The sequence below is a fragment of the Falco rusticolus genome, chromosome 3 (assembly GCF_015220075.1).
Source record: "Falco rusticolus isolate bFalRus1 chromosome 3, bFalRus1.pri, whole genome shotgun sequence".
NCBI lineage: Eukaryota > Metazoa > Chordata > Aves > Falconiformes > Falconidae > Falco > Falco rusticolus.
This window is the reverse complement of record NC_051189.1, coordinates 72015163-72031205: the sequence shown is the minus strand read 5'-3', so window position 1 is coordinate 72031205 and position 16043 is coordinate 72015163. Positions and strand designations below refer to the sequence as shown.

The 16043-nt window shown below is 38.6% G+C and overlaps 1 protein-coding gene and 1 long non-coding RNA gene across 2 annotated transcripts in view; both read left to right on the top strand.

The window, feature by feature from the left end:
* Positions 1-7739, top strand: part of LOC119145256 — a 30329-nt gene extending 22590 nt beyond the window's left edge. Inside the window, exon 3 of the long non-coding RNA XR_005103370.1 lies at positions 7321-7739. This is a non-coding gene — a long non-coding RNA (uncharacterized LOC119145256). The remainder of the gene's footprint in view (positions 1-7320) is intronic.
* GABBR2 (gamma-aminobutyric acid type B receptor subunit 2) overlaps positions 1-16043 on the top strand; it is a 487844-nt gene that overhangs the window by 37668 nt on the left and 434133 nt on the right. The window lies entirely within an intron of this gene.

Here is a 16043-nt window from a genome sequence, read left to right as displayed (position 1 = left end):
ATGATTTTATCTTTGACCAGAACTAGGTTTCCTTTTGTATGCGGTTAGAATGCTGTATTTTGAAGGTGTTGTGGTCTCCAAAATGTTGTAATTTAAAAGACAGGTATTGGAGAGCCAAAATAGGACTTTCTTTACCACTAAGGGGAAACTCTAATTTCTCAGTCACTCAGGGGCTGAGCTGATGATGCAAGGAGAATGGGAAGGATGTGGATAATCTACTGGTTATCAGGAAGGATGTATTTTCCAGATGAAAAACTCAGGGTAACAGAAGGCAGGTCTGATAGTACCAGCAACATCCAAAAGTGCATCATTGTGTCCTCTTACCAGTTAAAATATTTCCAGGAACAATTTATGCCGGCTCCTGCCCTTGGGGGCAGTAGGGCTCTCCTTTGCAGTTCCTTGCCCAGCTTCCTTTAGGTCTGTTTTGGAGCCTGGATCTTTTGGCATCAGAAATATAAGCTGACTGAGTTGCTAGAAGAGCAATTACAGCAGCAGGTTGCCATGCTAGGCTCTTGCACCAATTCATCTGCCAGCAGTAGGAAACTTGTCCATTACCTTTCTGTTTTAGGAATGTCCGGGATGTCTTTTTTGAGAATGTAGGTTTTAATTTTGATCTCAGAGTATTTTCTGAGTGGTTCAGTGTGGTTTTAAAAATTGAAGTCTTTTCAGTCAAGCTCTTTGCCAAAGGGAAATCTTTTCCCCAGTTGCTCTCTGCTGTTTTGGGAGCAATTTCAGTGCAAGCGAGGTGTACCATGGACAGAAGTTGTCCTTTCCACAGGCTGCTGTTCAGTGGTTGTTGTCTGGATTGCAGAGATCCAAGCCCAGACACACAGATGATGTCGAACTAGAGCTGGTTTTCAACATTTTTTCTTTTCCTACTCTTTTGGTTTAATGCAACCTTAATTTTAATAAATGTATAAGAAAGATAAAGTGGAAATTATAATAAAACTTAGATCAAAGGTTTTGGTAGAAGATAGAAGAGTGGTTTTGGCAGACATTGTAGCATAATGAGACTTCACAGATTCATTGTGTCCTGTGCTCTGTTCTCAAGACATGTTATTTAAAAACAATAACAATCTTTGTGCTGATTTATTTTAAATTGATCTGTTAATAATAATTTCATTATATGTTACCAGATTCTAGCATAATTTTGTATTTGCACAGTCTGATAAAGACCATGTATGCTTTTGCTTTTGAGATGGATAATTTAAAATACAAAGTTTAGTGTGTTTGCTAAGGCAATAAGAAATGCAAAATGACATGTGATGTTTGACAGTTAAGAGAATACTGTCACAAAATTAAACAATAATAATTTCAAATGCAATAGGAAATATGATCCAAAACATTCTCCTCTTCTTGCAGAAAGACATGATCCTGGGTAGGAAACCATGTAGAAAGAATCTTTGAAGGAATTTGTTCCACATAAACATATTTTACTTTTCCCCTGACAAGTTCTTTGAAGATGCCTGTTTTAATGGCTGTTGAAAATCTATCGAAGATCTGGAAGATAATCAGCATTAACAAACTTACCTCCTCTGTACTTTTGTAGGATTGTCAAATACAATCTTAATTTGCCGCAGGCATTGTATGTTTATTAAAAGTGACATTTTCCCATTTTCCTCCAAGCAGATGGCTCATATGTGCAAAGAAAACTAAGTTAGAGAACAGGGACTGTATGTAAAGCCTTAATGCTCCTGAGTTGCAATATTTCTGAATTTTCTTAAAGTCAAGACCTGAAACAGACTCTTTCAACTGCGACCTGTGTGGCAAAAGTTTTTAATTAAAGCAACATGAACTACCTGCTTAGTTCTTGGGTAACTAATTTTCAGATCACACACTTCATCTGTGTGTGTGTGTAGGCATATACTTATATGTATACATATACAGATACACATATACATGCTTACAAACTTCCCACATGCTTGACAGTATTTTTTCCCCAGAAGCCACATTTGCTAACCTTAGAATGGGTTGAGTTTACGTTGTAGCCTATTGCTTTGTTTTATGATTAAGACCAGATGCAATATATATTAAACTTGATAATTTTATCCTGGACATTCACTTTACAAATCTAATGTAATACAGATAGGCTTTTTTGAGCTACCCTATGTAGTCTTATACATACACAGGAGGAATTAGTGAAATTAGTGTCTGTGGGCACTCTGCAGGGGATTCAACATACAACAGTAATTTGGGTTACAATGCCTTATAAAGTCAATAGTAGTAAGAATTTTTAGCACAGATTTAAGCTGATGCATCGTTCCAACAAGCAAAAGTTTTTGGACTTTTGATCCAGTAAGTATCACTGGAGATCATAAAAGTTTGGTTAACACCTCCTTCTGAAAAATCCATTCATCTGTCTGGGAAGAGTTTGCCAAAAGTGCCTATAGCTTGATTAGCCTCTTAGCTGGATGGCTAAGTGTAACCACAGGACTTGATGCTAGCTAGGTCATTCATCAGAGCGAAGAGGTTTAAATACAAGACTTTAATTTCTTTGACTCTTTCCTAACTAATCTCATGTGATATGCACATCAGGTGCAAGTGTCTAAGGAATATTAGGGGTAGTGATAATTAGTTTTTTATTTGGATATCTTCAAGTGAATAGCAGCAAAATTGACCAGAAACTTTAATTTCTTGGTAAAACTGTGAGTAGTGCATGAGCTCTTTGCAGAATCAAGAACTTGCTCTTTTGGTTTTCATACATTCATTTGAAATGCTTTATTTGCTTCAAAAGGATTAATCTTAATAGCTTTAAAAATGAAAGCCTAAAACTAGCAGGAATTGTTGGCTTAGGACCTACAACAGGGAATTAGTGGCTTCCCACTCACCACTAATGAGTGGATTTTTTTAAGCTCTGTTTATTTTAACAAGCACTGTTGAATACAAATTCTTTTTAAACAAGTTATTTTAGGGAAGTTTCTCTGCTTGATTTCAAAAAATATTCAACAACTATATTAGCAAAATGCCATTTGCCCAAATGGCAGCATAGCTCCCATCTCACATAAAAAAAAAAAAAAAAAAGCATCATGCTTAAAGAAGAAAGTATATAGATTATTAGCAACTACAGACTTCTGAAAGGTTACTTTCAAAAATGAATCTTTTCTTAGCATCAGGTACTTTTTAGGCAACCTAAGATACCAGTACATGCTATCATGTACTGTCATTCTATTTTCAATATAATACAAAAACATTAAGGTGGTTAGTAAAGTGATATGCTGATACTGAAGACTGTGTGCCTTAAGAATATTAGGGAAAAGATTCAGTTTTTGGGGTAGCATAAGTGTTCTTCTGTAAAAGCTTCCACTTACACACTGGTGTTATTCCTTTTTAATGCTGGCAAAAAGAAAAGAAATTTGAACAGAATAAAAACAGACTAATAGGAGGGGGAATCAGATCCTGTATTTTAATATATGAGGACAGAAGTAAAAAAATTTTTTGTTTCTTGGCTTTTGGGAATTGACCAGTAACACTCTTACTGTAGGGTTTTCTTCCAGATATCCTATTTTGAATCCACAATGTGTAAGAGTCAACTATTTAGCCAAGCTTAAAGAGATCTTTTCGTTCTTCTACAGCCTCAGTTTTTGTTTTAAAATTTTATTTTTTGTCTCTGTTATGAAATGAAAGTCTCTTTTTTCCTGTACTGTTTTCATCTTCTTGACCTCATGCCTTTTCCCTCTCATGTTTTTCTGCTTTTATATTTTTGATGATGTTCTTTTCCACCATTTTCATTCTTGTGCTGTGACACTGGTGCATGCTGTTTCTGGCATGCAGCGTGACAAGACGAACAGTTCTGGGTAGCTTTGGTCAATGTGGCCACTCCAGGCTCAGGCAGGGGTCCAAGCAGCCACCTGAGTTGCAGGTGAACTCAGTTAAGCCAAACCTCAAGCAGCCAGCCACTTGCCCCTTTTGTGGACATGCTTTGGTGTTGGGCTGGGATTCTTAAATAAGGGCTTGCATCTTCTTTCTTTACATACAAATTAAAAACAAATTACTTTTCACTGGGAAGCAGACCTGTACAGCTCTGGCCATCTGCTGCTGCTTAGCAGGGGAGCGATTCTTGTCGTGGAACAGTGTACCAGAAAGGTCAGCTAGTTTTAGTTGCTCACATTACTCCATTGACAAATTTACCTGTAATTGTCTTCTTCCACTGCAACAAAATAAAACTCAGTTACAGTGGGCAATGGTTTGCTCCATTATCTGTAGGATAAAGGTGGGATAATTTACTACATTTCTGTTCTCTACTATATTTGCCTATCAGATTAAATTGGGGAAAAAATTACACTGTGATAAAATGTAGCACTAAGTGGATTGTACTCCAGGTCCTGTGTCATCCAAGTCGATATCTCGTTTTGCATTTCTGAAGTGATATATACTATAAAAAAGTGCTCCTTTGGTGTTTTTGTTAAAGTGTGTATACACATGTACACACAGAAGAGCTGATTGTTGTTTGTCACTGGCAAAGGTGTATCTTGGGGAAATAAGGGTCCAGATCATTAAGAAGATATGTAGAATAATTATATATATAACATATTAATTATGTGGCATATATTTACTACATAATTTTTTTTTTTAAGTTTTAATTATTTCATGCTACCAGAAAATGTTGAAAGGTGTTCCTGCCTGACAAGGAAGAGAATGTCAAGCTTGTAATTGAAATAATTCAGGTTAAAATTGCAATATTTGAATAATAAATAAAATGTATGGAAAAGGAATCATTTCCAGGCAACATGCAATTGTATGAGTATCTGCAAATGTAGCACTGATTTTTTTCTTTGTTTGTCCCTTGGCAGTTTCCAGCTGAACTGCTATGCCTCAGACTCCATCATTATGTCTGGCAGCTGCAGTGCAACATGGTTTTAGAACTTACTGTGATTTCAGCAGTGAAGCACAGCAAGCACTTTACTGGCCAAACAATAATAAAAAAAGCCAAAAACCTTGAATTGAGATATTTTCTGTATCCGTGGTAATGATGCTTAGTAAGGCAGGAAGCCTCCATTACATCGTCATTACTGACAGTTCACAACCACTTAGCCAGCCACAGGATCAGCTCCCTCACCTAGCACCACTTTTTTCCCAGTTTCACCTGTGCTTCTCATACAACAGTCAGCTCCCCCAAGATTTCTTTTCTGAATCTCAAATGCCATGGTGCTGGAAGGAAAAAAATAATTTTAAAAGTACAGAAGTTATAAAAAAGTGTCCATCAGGTGTGGATATGGTTTCCATCAGGTCCCTTGAAATGGTGACCTTGCTTGATCTCCCAAGATGAGCAGATTCTTTCCTTCTCCCCCTCAAAAATGTATTTTCATGTATATTATCAACACTCCTTTAGATGGACTATAGCATGAAAACCGCTGGATAGCCTAGACCCTCAAGTAATGCATAGAGAGGCTAAGTGTTGTGCAAAAGAAGCAGCACATTCGGGAGGTGTGGGGGATATGACAGACAGTAGCCAGAAAGGGTTCCAAAATATACTTTATGCAAATTTTAATACTTCTGGCATGAAGGTTTTTGTTCTGTACTTATGCTTTGCTTTGTTTCAGGGGGTAGCACTTGGGTGATATATTTGAAAATTATGGACCTTTTACTTACTTTTCCAGGGACAGGGCACAACCTTCTTTTTTTGTTTTCTAGCCATTTTCATCAATAGGAAATGTGTACTGTTTGGAATTTCGGGTTCTGTTGTTTTGTTTTGTTTTAAAATCTGAACAGCATATAGATGGCAAAGCCATGGTGTGACTGCAATGAAATATAATTTGTGTCTCCCCCCCACCCCCACCTTTAAAAAGAACAATGAAAAATCAAGCAGTTGAGGGTAAAAAACACAAACAAGAATTGGCTTTAAGTGTGAGAGTAGACCACTCTACTTTACATTAGATTTACATCTCTAAATTACAGAGATGTAAATCTCTGAATCAGTCTTCAGAGAATGTACTACCATTGAAAGCTATAAATATGTTTTAATTCTTTCTGAACGAGGATCAATGTGAGGAGGCATATAACTCCAGTTTCAGTTCAGAACAATTTTATTCCATTTTAATTTTAAACAGAGTTATTAAAGTTAGATAGTGCTCACATCTCGAAGTATATCTTTAGGGTTTGTCAAAGGTAAGGTACATTTATATTTCAGGTGTAACTACTAGTCAGGCTCTATAGCACCTTTTATGGATTTAAACATTCCCTTGGGTCCCTTCCTAACTTGTGCCATTAAATGAAAAATTCAAACAAAAGCTGAACTGACTACAGCAAAATGGTTAAAATGGCTGATACGTACAGAAAATACTAAAAAAATATTTAAATGAAGCATACTTCAGGAGACATTTTCACCACCTTTCTTAACGTATCTGCAAGTAGGTATTTGTAGTATAGTTAAATTTTAGGTAGGGGTCTGTTTTAAAATATGATAGTATGGGCTCTGTCCGGTTAGGCATGTACTTCATTAGAATTGTAGACCTGTTGGTTTGAAGGCACCTCTGGAGGTCATCTGGCCTAAGTCTCTGGCCCAGATAGCACTGTTGCCCACACTGCAGTGGGTCAGCTGAGGCTCAGTCAGCCAAACCTCAAAAGCCTCCGGTGCAGAGGCTCCGCAGCCTTGCTGGGCCACCTGTCCCAGCGCTGCTCTCATGAAAATGGTATTTGTGATGTCCGGCTGAATCTCCCAGGCTGCAGTTTGTAGCTATAGCCTGCTGTTATATCATCTGCCAGGACTGTCATCTTTGTAGCTCCTTCTCCAGTACTGTTGTGCTGCCAGTTAGCCTGCTCTCCTGCAAACTAAACAAGCCCAGCTCCCTCAGCCTCTTCATGCTGGGCTGTGCGCTGCATGCTGCTGACCAGCCTGGTAACTGGGCTTGTGCTGGAGACTCAAAGCTAGATAGAGTATTCCAGATACAGTACCAAACAGAAGAGAATAATATCTTCCCTCTTACAGTCTAATTACATCTAATTACATTACAGGCTAATTGCGTCATGTCATAGTGCTTGAGGAATGTTTGAGAAATATGGCAAGATATTTTCTAAAATAATGCTGTTCTTTCAAGTTCCCCAGAAGATGGGGTATGCTTTCAAGAAGTCTTACCAGCATAAACAGTACTACGTAGATCAGAGAAATCAGTGCATGAGCCTTCTTTATCAGAGTCATAAAAAGTGACTTTAAGATGCAAGGGCGGTTTTACTTAAACTGAAGTTGAATTTCACATGTGATTAAGTTGCAGAAGGAAAGCGACACGGAAGGTGATCACAGGCTAGTTTCAATTTTGCTTTCTGGCTGTGAACTCACAAGATGAGTGTCTGCAACATACACATCTCTTGCATTGCTGTTTGCAGGGAGAACAGCACAGGGGAGATCTGTGACATCTCTCTGCACGCAGAATGCCTTCCATCTCTTCCAAAAGAGAGGTTGCGAGTCTCTGCAAAAGTATTGAAGATGATATGAGGGATTTGCTTCACTACTACTTTTGACATCCATTTTGTTTGTTTAATTAAATGGTAATATTGTTTTTTAAAAAGTATTTTTAAAACAGAGATGATTAATTAATAAAAAAATAGTAAGTAACTGCAGAACCTATCTTAATTCTGTGCAGTACACATAATTTTTAAGGATATTAAGAAAACTGTAGATGCATCCTATCGCAAACTTCATCTGTAAGTCATGTGGTATAAACTGTATTTGAGCACAATCTGTTCTATAACTGCTTCTAACCTCTTTATTTTCTTTGTAGTCCTTTGTCTAGTTTGACATTTACAACAGCTCTCATTTTAATAAAAAAGTGGAAACATATTCCCTTTTTACTTGCTCTTTCTTTCAATTCAACTTTAAACGATATTGTTTTCCTGTAGAAATGTGTTTGTTGTGAGCAACCAGATCAGAACTGGGGTTTAAATAGAATACAACTTGTCATAAAGAGGCAGGGTCAAGTCTGCTTGCAATTACAAAATGGTTTAGGACTCCAAAATGCTTGACTTTTTTATGTTATGATAACAAGAAGGGTCCTGAAAAGAGTTCTTTTTCATGTGATGTAACTTTAGTAACCAAAAATAAGTTTCTATCCCAGAAATCTTGTTCTTTTGGTACGAGATGTATAGTAACAGTTGCATGTAGCCAATGTGGTAGAAAAGCACAAGCAATTAGTGAAATAAAAAAAGTTAAACAGATTGACAGGTGCATAAGGATTTGTAAGTGTCTGTTGGGACAAATTTAATGGAAGCATTTGAAAGTGTACTTTTGTGCATAGATGTTTTTCTGTAACAATGTATGGTTGTATGAAGATTTTTGTAGGGAAGATGACAACTGGGCATAAAAAGCTGCTGTTGATGACAGGGAGGAGACAAGACTTGTTGCATTGACTGTATATTGAATTATTTGAGGAGTTATAAACTGTAACACCACCAAAGGGGGAAACCCCCAGCCCCATATTTTATACAGTGAATAAAGTAACCTAAGTAAGAGTGAGAAGAGGAGCAGCCATAATAATTAAAAAAAAATAGCGAAAAAACCCCATGCTTGATGACAGGAGGGTGGAAGGAGAAATTGTACTTAAGACTTCTTTTACCCCCTCAGAATTTGGAACAAAATGTAAAAATTTCCATGTTTACAGGGGAAAATCTCTCCCCCCTCCCCCACCCACCCGCACCCCCCATGCACACAGAAAACATAATTTTCTGGAAGACATAAAATAGATTTTTTTACATTAGTGAAATTTTATTTATCTTACTATGTGACAGAATACTCCAGTCAAGTCTCACATCCTGCAAAATTCAACATGACATATAAACTTACATACGGAAAAGAAGTAACTGAATGTCCAAGCAGAATCAAGAGTTTGTTTAAGAGGAAGAGAAGACTGAGTTTAGAGTAGTTTTGAGTACAGCAAGCTGCAGGGTAAGGAAAGACTAGAATGGTGAAGAGGTAAGTGTTGGAGCAGGAGAGAGGACGGGATAAGTTCAGATTGAGTTTCTGGATTGGATGGATGAGGTGGAGGGGTTGGTAAAGAAAAATAACTATCTCAGTTGCACTGACAGACTGAAAAAGTAGTAGTAGGGAAGGGGGTGAATAAAAGCTGGCTGGGAGGCTTGACTGATGGTGTATTTCATTTGGAGTGCTGGGGTTTTTTTTTTCATTGTTTTGGTTAGTTTTTTTATTTCCTTCCTTAAAATGGAAGGACTTGTTTGGGCAGGACCTTGGTGGAGATGGGAGGCTGCTGCTGTTGGGGTGGGTGAACAGAGGTCTGCCCCGAGGGAGGCTGGCAGCAAGAGGCAGTGAGCCTGTGGAGCAGCAGGAGCATCCAGGAGCCTATGGGTAGGAGGAGGGACCAAAGCGCCAGTGACAGAAATGGCAGCAAAAGTTTCCTAGACACAGAGAAGGCTGGGCACGGTTTGCTGCAATTCAGAAAGTCACTGAGTTGGCCAAGACCAGGCTGTGAATCAAGAACCTGTCTGCATTTGTTGTTGTGAGAGTAATAAAACTGAAGCAGGCCCAGAAGCTGTCTCTCTCAACTATCTTGATGATTTCCCACGGTTGAGGGCATCTGTGTCAGGCTATTATTTCTTTCCAGAATGTAACTCTACAATCAATATCTTGTATTAACACTTCCAGTACTAGTTATGAAAATAAAATAATTTAAATACGTAGTCAGGAAATTGTGTCTATCATCCCTTTTTCTGCCATATAAAATAACCCATTTTTTGAATGCTTGATATGGATTCTACCCAGGACGCAGCAGTCCCTGTAGCTTTCAGACTAATCTTCCCTTTCCCCTGCTCCAAAAGGCAGACAATGCAGCCCAATTAGACAAATTTGAATACACCGGCAAAAAAATTAATATAGCAAAAAATATCTTCAGATTCAAAATACTGATGCTTCCTATGCAATAGCAGTTACTGATATTTAATAATGTTTTCCTTCTGAGTTTTGCTTTTGTTGTAATATTGCTTTCTCAATTTATTCCTTGAAATCTCCACTCAACAAAAAGCCTTCTGGTTTTTGACTGACTGTTTTCGGTGGTCACTAAAAGCGCTGATTTCTAACTCCAGCAGCTGGTGAAAACAAGTGACTTAAAAAAGGGTGACTGAAAACACTCTTCAGATAGTTTTTCAAGATTACATTTTTTTCTTCATAGGAAGCCCAAGACTGGTAGTTCGTTTGAAATGCTGGTCACAGTACCGATTTCGTTACTTTTTTTGAGATAGGGCACAATACAAATGTATTCTGCACTTCCTCAAATTGTAATGCTGTAAGCGAGGGTAACACAGCTTTTTGATTTAAGAGGCTACTAACATCTTTTAGCAAAGACTCTTGTTACAGGAATACACTCAAGCTGTGTGTTAGCTAATGAGCTTGCTTCATGCTCTGAAGCACAGGCACTGCACTTGTGCAGATGGGGCAGCCTGGTAAAGTACATGGAGCCCTTTGCTCAGCTCTCCTTCCACCAGGAAGGCATGGCACAAGAAGACTGAGGGGACAGTGCACCATTGGGCCCCATCCCACCACTTTTAGGAAAGGACATGGGTTGGGTGGAGATGGATGCATCTGACAAAACCATTTACTGCTTTTTCAGTGCTTCTTCATACAAAAACACTCAATCAACCTACCTTTGGCCATGTAAAACTTTTTCTGTTAAACAAGATTGAAAGGGGAAGGGAGGAAAGATTATACCTAAGAAGTTTTAATTGCCACCTAATAAGATTTTGCTGGTTTTGGGGACTCAGTGTATTGTTGCTTTCCATTTGGAAATGTACCAAAGCCAATCTCAAGCTACATTTGCCTTTCAAAGTATCCTGACCACTGCCTAACAAAGGATATTGGCCTGAGCAGATCTTTGGGCTGACCCGATGGCTCAGTTCTTACCAAACTGCTGGTGGGAGGGACAGGTGAATCTAGTTTGCCAAAGCAGACATGGTTTGTTTTCTGTTGTTGTTTTGGGATTTTTGTGTGGTTCCCTCCCCTCCTCCAAATCCAAGCAAGTGTTTATTTGTAAATGTTTATCTTCTAGGAGTGCAAAACACTGCTACGTTGCCTGTTTTTTTCCTCCTTATCATTTCAGCATCTCTTTGAAAGTATATGAATAAACATATCATGCAAATTAGTGTTTATAAATCCATAAATAATAGTATTTGCATTACTGCAGATGGAAATTTTGAGGTCAAATTACAACCATTTAAAATAGTTTTATAAGCACCTCTTCTTTATCTTGACAAAAATAACTCATTTCTGGAACAATGACTGTCATGCCAGCCACTCAACTATTTTAGATCGCATCAGAAGGCAAACCCGTTATTTGCTATACCCCACGTGGCTAATCCGTGCAAATGCAACAGCAAAAGTTTTCTTGGTGGCAATCCTATTGTTCAGAAGGCCAGCCCTTGTATGACATCTTTCTAACACTGCTTGTACAGTGTCTGAATTAAGCAGCGATTCCCTTACTAGCAGAAGCAAACATGATGAGTAAGTTACATGGGAAATGAATTCAACTTGCATAAGCTTCTTACTCCTTGGGGTGGAGCTGTGAAACAAAGAAGAAAAAGTAATTGTACAAATAAAGATCTGGACATCAATTTTAGAGTTAAGAAATTAAAAGCTGCCAGAATGCAGGGAGGGAGAAAAATGAGTGAGGTAATAGTCTGATGTCAGTACTAGAGGCATATCCAGGCCCATGACTTTAATAATGACAAATGTCTGCCGTATATAGAAACATTTATGACCTCATGCTGTAATGTAGGTTGTCCTTTATAAAAAACCTGGATACATTAGGCAAAGCCTTGAAGTGATTTGCTTGAAAATATCATTTGGCTATCACCCCTGCAGAAATATTACAACAGCAGTGTCTTTGGAAGAAGAAATCAAACCAAATTGATAGCCTGGGGGAAACAGAAGCTTTAACGTAAGATCATACAATCTTCAGATGGAACCGACAGTGTAAAAATTTTTACAGAAACACAGGTAAATCCATAGCTACTGACTCACGGATTTTTCACTTCATATGGAATTACTCCTGACTGAAAATTGTTAAAAAGCAAGCAGTCACACAGGCAAGACACTCTGTGTTAGATGCTTCCCTTCGGAATGCTTTCAAGCAACAGTTTACAAAGAAAAATTACTTTTTGGCCTTCTGGATGCCTTTTGGCTGATACACCTAGCTTTGAAGGACATTGTGCTTTTTTCCTAGTGCCATAGCAGTGCCAATGACATTAGTTTAGTTGCACAAGGCCTCAGGGGGGTTAGATACAAAGACAGATGACACTAGAACGTTTGGCTGAGGAAATTCTTGATTGTAACCTGATAGCATAATGAACAACAGAAGGTGTCAAGTGTTATTACAGTTAATGGGCCTCAGTTTTCTTGTCACGAGCTTGAACATTTCTGGTGCTCTTTGCAGCACAGCTTCCACCATGACAAGGCAGAAAAAAAATTTGTCAGGACTGCCAAAACCCTGGGATTTGGTTTTGTTTGTTTTTTTGTTGGTTTATTTTTTTTTTCATTTTGTCCCTTCCCCCAGATGGAGAGGAATAGGTAAGTAGGAGTGTATCGCAATAACAAAGCCTGTAGAAAGAATTAGTAAATTAGAGAAAAACACCAGCAGAAGGCAAAGGCAGCTTTCCAGTACAGCTCATGTCACACGGTATATGGACTATCTTGTTTATAGCAAATGAAGCTTTGAAGCCAGCAGCAGCTGAAAATGTGATTGCAAGCATCAAGCCAGCCATAGCAAATCAAATATTACTATGCAGAGATAGCCACATTCCTGGGACTTCCAATATTCTTGCTAACCAAGAATGCAACTGGCATCTGAAAAGAGAGGTAAAGTGCGAAGGGCACAAGACGACACATATGCAAGACTGATTTCTAGCAACAAAGAAGAAATGACAGATTCAAATGTACAGCTAACTGGTTCAGCAGCTCCCTAGCAATATGGGTTGAGACAAGGTGACCAAGATAAGGCAACAAAGTAATTCCAGAAAATTTACCAAGAGAGATGCAGCCTGAAAATTATTAACAAAGTTACAACATCAAATCCTGTAAAGGGTTGAATAAAGCAAACTGTAAAGCTTTTATTTGTAACTGAAAAAATTTAACTGTATTACAGTAAAAGCAATATGAGAAATAATAAGTATGTCCTTTATGAAAGCAATTACTGTAAAGGACAGAAGCCTACTAGCATAAAATAATGCTTTGCTGTTCATTAGTCTGAATGTTTTATGCAACTGCTATTTAAAAGATTTTGTTATACCTAACTATGAATAAAAAGGGAATTAATAGAGATTGGAAACAGAAGGAGCAAAGATAATGCAGCATCATGTGGTTTTATAAGCTTCAAATAGCTACTTGAACCAAAAAAGAATTCCTCTGAAAATTTTACTTTCAGTATTTTGCCAGAAATAAACAGTTTTACTACTGTGATTCCCTATTGCTTGTGGCCAGAGGCACTGGCCAGCACTTAATGATGGAGACAAGAGATTTATAGTCAAGACATAAATACAATGAGTAGCAGCAAGGTTACATATAATGGAAGTGCAAGTCATATTCCTCTACAACCATAATTCTGAAAGAATAAAACACTAAACTGTTGTCCGTAGGGAACAGTTTGAATTATTCCCATGGCCTGGTTATGAGGATAGTTTACTTACTAAAAGCCTTGAGCCCTGGTAAAAATAATGCAAGAAAAATAAAAATCAAAGCATGGAAGTATCTTGAAGGCAATCATGAAATGAAGAGCATCACCTGGAATAAAATCATGGGTGAACAGTAAAGTGGTCTAAAAACCTCTACAGACTTTACATCCAACTAATATCAGAAGTTGTTGGGTTTTTTCTGTTTGTTTGTTTTTGTTTTTTTCCCTCCCCTCCTTGTAGGGAGACAATAAGCACAGGAGCTTTCCCTTGGAGCAGCTAACTGGGAAGGACTGGCTTGTCACTGTTGTGTGTTAACCAGGAGCTTCTGTGGCTCTTGAATTCTTGAAGCTCACAACTGTCAGGTGACCCAAGTGCAATTTTTGTGTTGAAGCAAAGCCACACACCTGCAAAGTGGCACAGGTGCTGCTGTGTAGGGTGCATCCTAGATGCTGCCAGCAAGTGGCCAACAGGGCCGGCTATCCAAGCTCCTGCCTCATGGCTCACCACAGCTCAGGCCACTGCTACTTTGCAGTGACATACAGAAGCTGTTCACAGACAGGAATTCTGAATTCCTTCCAAGAGCTTGGATTAACTCTTTTCAGCCTGCTTCTTCACTGAAAGAAAGGTCAGATGGTAAGTGATGGCTCCTCACAGAAAGAGAGCCAGCTGGAGTCCCTGCAGTGCTGTTGCCTGCGCAGCCGCAGGGCTGGCTGCTCTGGGTGCTTCTCCACCTCTCAGCCAGGGCTCCTTCAGAGAAGACACCTTTAGAACTTCCCCAATTGTCAAGCTGTATATTAACTGAATTCAACCTGAGTTTGTAAATAGTTTACTATTTTCTTTAAAAAAAAAAAAAAAAAACAACCCACAACCCAGGAAACCTTCACAAAACAAACAGCTATCTTGCCTAGCCTTAGTCACAGCTGAACAGCTGTGAAGAAGCATTTCTGCTAATGCAGTGCCAGTCACGGCAGAGAAACACAGCTTTTCACAGGTGGCTCTCATTTTCTGGGTTGCTGACTTGAGACCTCAGTGTTTGATTTGCAGAAGCACTGAGTACTTGCAGCTGCAGCTGAAGTTAATAGTAGCTGGGCTTTGAACATGAAAGAGTATGGTGAAACAAGTCTTCTGAAAAAGCAGTTTTCAGCACTTTCAGACTGAGCACCCAAAATTAGTAGTAAGTATGTGGTGGTGTTTTTTTTCTTTTTTTTATTTAACCTTTCTCTCTGAGCCCTGTTTTCATGTTAAAGATGATAAAATTTGTGCTTGCTCTAGGTATGTTGTGAAAATAAATCTATTAAAAGCATGTAAAGCGTGTAGGTGTTGTAACAGTGAATTTTTGGAGGAATCACAGAAGAAATTAATTGTTTGCAGTATGAACTCGAGCTTGCAGAAAGAGAATTAATGGAAGTAGAATACAGTAGAGCTGTGGGCTGAATCAAGTAGGACAGGGCAAAGGGTAGATATCACTTTCTCTTCACTCTGCCTTGTTCTTAGAATCACATGCAGTGGTTTAAATGTATACTGAAAACTGTAAGGTCAAGTACATTCTGTCCGTGTTGTGTAACTCACTTCACTTAAATTACTACTACCTTATCATCACATAAATGGGAAGGAAATGACCTTGAAGGAATGAAGTCCTTCACCCCAGTGCAGAGGTCCTATACTGCCACGGGCCGTCATGTGGTCTGTAAGTGCACACGGAGTATTTCAAGCAATTAGCTCTCATTCAAGGGGCCTGCGGTAGTACCAGGTAAGCATCACAGTCAAGGCCTTAGCTTCAGAAATTGGTGGTAGCTTATAAATAACGGTACTGTAAGCACATAAAACATGGCATAGTGGTTATTCCTAGCTTCTGTGGTTTCTGATGTTTTTGCTTTATTATCAGGACACTGTAGTGACAAAGATGCATCAGAGAGTCAGTGTTGTGGCAGTCTAATAAGGTCAGCTCCTGTGATAGGAGGAGAAAACAACTGTGTGTCTGAACTGCTAGGTTTCTTTTATTTGTTAAAATGTTAGAGGGGGAAGAGTGACCTGGCAAAAGATAAGGATTCCTTGAAGTTTTGCTTTTTCTTTTTTCTGTATAGCTGTTGCTGATGTAAGAGGTGCTATAGCTGATTCTGATTAATATCTGTGTATCTAATTGCAGTCAGCCTGTTTGTAATTGTTTGTGCTTGGGATTTTATGGCGGATTTGCATTGTAATTAGTTTAGGAGTTGGAAGGTAAGTTTTGATGTATCTGCTTGTACTGATTTAAGATTTCTCCTGGCTGTTGAAAATTACTGTCTTCATTACAGTCAGAAGAATGAGGCAAGTATCTGTGGTTCAGCCTCTATATTTCTTAACTCAGACTGAAATGCTGATGAGAGTGACTTTCTGGTGAGAAACAGACTGTCAACAGGAAAAGGTGAAGTGCAAGCTCACACCTTGCTCTCTCAGCTCTT